Source organism: Dermacentor albipictus, chromosome 9, assembly GCF_038994185.2.
Source record: "Dermacentor albipictus isolate Rhodes 1998 colony chromosome 9, USDA_Dalb.pri_finalv2, whole genome shotgun sequence".
NCBI classification, from domain to species: domain Eukaryota; kingdom Metazoa; phylum Arthropoda; class Arachnida; order Ixodida; family Ixodidae; genus Dermacentor; species Dermacentor albipictus.
Window position 1 is genome coordinate 94,260,980 of NC_091829.1, and position 4,206 is coordinate 94,265,185.

The following is a 4,206-nucleotide window of genomic DNA, read 5'->3' on the forward strand; positions in this document are numbered from 1 at the left end:
CTTTGAATTTCAAGTACTTCTTTGTCGCCGAGCTTTGTTGTGTACCTTCAAACACTTTACAACTGCTTGCTAATATTTAGTACAGGTTTTAGAATGGTATGCAGCTTTGTGGAACTACACAACACGTACTTTCAACTAAAATTTCCACAATAGGTCTGTCGTCTTGTTAATCATGGTTAAGCATGCACTCACATGACTGAACCACCTTGTTAAACCAGTTGTCACATATTAGTAACAGGAACAACTGCAAAAATGAACACAATGTATTTGAGTGCACATTCTGTGTTGCAGGTCGGCTGTCCCACAAAAAAAATCTCATGCAGTGACACCAAATGTTCCTCAGTGGTTTCAGTGCCCTACGAAATTCTGACGCTGATCACGGCAGCCTCAAGGAGGTGGTGATATGGAAAGAAAAGCCATCCCAGAAATCCTTTGCATAATGTAAGAATTTCACACAGTGACATCAAATGTTGCTTAGTGGTTTCAGTGCTTACAAAATTCTGAAGCTGATTACGGCAGCCTCAAGCTAGGTGGTGATACGGAAGGAAGAACCATAAGTAGGGATTTGAAAGCATGTGCGGTGATTGATCTAGAAAGTGCTAATAAGTACGGTGCAGACTCATTAGGAGATACTGGGAATATTGAGGGCACCACCATTCTATTCAAAACCATTTGTGTGTTCTCCCCCTCGATACCTGAGTTTGGCAATTTGGTTGACTTACAGAAGCACTCACAGACAGCAGGAATCAACATCCAGCACTGCACCCTAAAGCGCAAATCATAAAGGGTGTTCTTGCAAGAGACAGTGCATTGAAGTGGTGCAAAAGACTATCTCCCAAGCCACAGCAAAATGCAAGGAATCAAGTTGGGAGAGAAGTACAGTGGATTATATAATGCTGGATAACACTGGGAGAAAGAGCAGGAGACACTTCCCTGACCTCTACAGTACAGACCAGAAGGCGAATGTTTGAATGCCTTGAACATTTTTACGGTGAGACGGATGCGCGCTAAAGGACTATAAGAAGGTGACATCGGTTTTCAGCATCAGTGAGCCTGTTTCTGCTATGTTTGAAACCACGGAAAAACTAAAACGCTGACTTCTGGCCTTACTGAAATAAAGATGAGGCAACCTCAAGTTTCCACCCGTGACACCAGCGCCAATTGCTCTCCTAGCGGGCAGATTCGAACGTCGACGGTCGGCTCTTGTCCCGTCGGAGCGACCGTGCGCCTGCTTTATTCTATGGCGCCCGTTTGCTTTGGAGCACGCATATGGGCTACCGGTTGCACCTCCACCATAGCAAGCGTGACGTCGTTATCGCGCAAGCTTGGTACACATTTATTTATTTTTTTACTCGAAAACACGAAACACGGAGACCAGCCCGTGAAAGCGCATATTTTGGAGAAATTCGCATATTAGACAAGCGCCGTGCTGTATGAAGAGTCAAATCACGCATTTTTATTTTAATTCCCATGCTTTCTTTTAATCCGCGTCGTGTGGATATCGAGTGGCCCTTATGTACACAGAACAGTGGTGGAACAGCTGCGCCAATTGCACTAAACTGCGCCGAGAGAACCTTTGCGCCATCCTGCGCCAAAACGACATTTTAGTGGAAAATTGCACCGAGCCTGCGCCAAAGCATATGCAAAAAAACGAAACCCTCTTTCCGTTGAGCTTCGCAAATAGCAAAACTGATATCAAAACATCATCATATCATCATCAAAACATCATCATCATCATAGAAGCAGAGGCTCGTGCAGAGTGAACGTCTCGCATGACGTCTCGTCATGCAGAGGCCCGTCCATCAGGTTTCTCTATGCGCCCGTTGGAGACATACGGTTCGTCGTTCGCGCATGTTTCTCCGATGGACGTACAGTTTAGTGCCGCTTTGCCCTCTTGCTAGCACTTCATTTCGGTGTTCATCAAACCCGCGTGGTACCGCGCACTTTGCCGAAGGAGGATTCGCTACACTCTAGGATTAAAGGGACACGAAAGGAAATAACCAAGTTGACGTGGACTGCTTAGATGCCATTCCGGAAACTTTGCGACGCTTTTTTCGTGCCAAGAAAAGACTTAATTTACGAGAAAATTGCATCCGAAGAGTCCTAATACCTTTTTCAACGTTCAAATCTCCCGCCACCCAACTGGGAGTGTGGTGACGTAGCATATATGCCATCACCGCCTTTTGCTGCCGTCGGCGACTAAAACGGCGCCCGACAGACGGCGGTACCGAGCCAACACAGATAAAACCCCTTAAAACTTCGTAAGGTATAGCGACACTCTCCTCCTCCGCCTTCACTCCTCCTCGTTTCTCCTCTCTTTCGCGCTCCCTCCTCGACCGTGGCGCCACCTACATTGCTCGAGCGTAGCAACGGCCCCAACATGCGCTCCTCGCCACTCCGTAGACGCTTCTCGAGCAAAAATGGCGCTGAAGCAAGGCGCGTGGGCCCACGTGATGCTATTAGGCCAATAGCGACGCGGCGGCGGTCTCGGCCAAAGCGCGCGAGGAGAGGCGGCATTCTTCAAAGCGTGGCACTACTTTACGAAGTTTAAGGGGTTTTAACACAGATCACGGCCGAGCTAGAGGGGCGATGCGCGCGTCGCCCCTGTTGTGACTTTGGGGTGGAGGACTAAAGACGGACTCTTTCCGCAGACGGAGAAGGAACGAAAAACTTTATACAATATTTACAGATACTGGATAATAGCGTACAGGTCATTGTGGATAGTGGATCATAGCGTACAGGTGATAGGTACATGTGCAGTAAGAGCGCATCAGACCGACTGCGGCGGCTGGAAGCGACTCTCTCTTCTCACAATGGGCCGGTTCTCCCTAAAATCCCTTCGGCGACCCCTCGTCGGCAGGAACCACTTTGGGCGAGTTCTCGTCTGCAGGAACCAGGCGGGGCAGGGTCAAGACGTCGCCCGCGTCGAATTCTTGATTCGTCGCGGAGATGGCTGGGCGCATCTTGAAGTCGCCTGCCGTGTCGAAATCTTGATTCGTCGCGGAGAAGTAGGAGCTCCCGTCGCCTCGTGGTTGCCACGTGGTGCTTGTAATATGGCACAACACCCTGTAGCCCCGTCATGCACAGATAAAGTTAGAGCGGCGGATTCGCCGCTGCATCTGCTTTTTGGCCAATGGCGTAGACCATTCAGGCATCCCGCGACTTCACACGGAAGTTGAATTCTCCGCTACTTGCAGTTTGTGCCAGTTTCGCGAGCCAGCAACACCAGCGCAGCACTACGCGACAACGAAACTACTGAAACGCGAAAGCGTGGCGGTGCAGAGTCGAGTGAAAACGAAACCTTTCGACCGCTCGCGTCGTTGTCAAAGGTAATTTCTACGAGTTCGTTTTTCTAAATGTGAAATAGAATTGGACAAGTAGCATCTTATTTCGTCATATAATGCAGTACAAGGATGTTTCTTTCATTGAGTGGTAGAGTGCTAGTGACAGAATTTAACTGGGGAGTGCTTTCGTCATCGGGCAAGTGCTTGAATGTCCCGCGGGAGTCTCTAATCATGTCCGGCATTTACCTCAATCCCTCGAATATTAAGCATCTCTTCGCGATAATATTGACGCCTTAGAGATCCTCAAATAGTAATCTATCACTTTAGCTTGGCTTAACATTTGCCTTTAGTGCCCCTTTAAAGGTTAGCTTGTTCGGTGTTTATGGGTGATAGCGGTACTTTGCAAAAGAGCCGCTGCGATTAAACTCGCACGAGGTGCATCGTTCAGAATGATATTAGGAAATGTACACGGTGAGAGCCGCCACTTCGATGGGAGCTGCCAGGTTCTCTGACGCAAAACTTTTGCGACGAGTTTGGGTCGCTGCGCTATTTCAATGAAATAGCGTCGCCGACGCAAATGCAAAACCGTATTTGCGTCTCCTCGCGTATGGGCAGTGGCGCTGACGCTATTTTTTTCGCGGTCGCAAAGCCTTTGCGGCCCCTATTCCAAAACTCCCTAATGGTCATGGCATGACCTTAGTACATTGCACAATGTCATGTTCAGTGCAGGCGCGCGTACTCCAACGGTACTCGATTGCCCACAAGCCGTGACTGTCGCACTGTGTCGCATCCTGGGTTAATAAACACGCGTTTGTTGGCGACCTTTCTGTGATGCCTTCTCTGCACTGTGTCGACAAACCCGGCCATAGCGCCATTTGTGCGTCGCGCTGTGGAGGAGCGTCGCGTCCTTTCCTGACCGCGC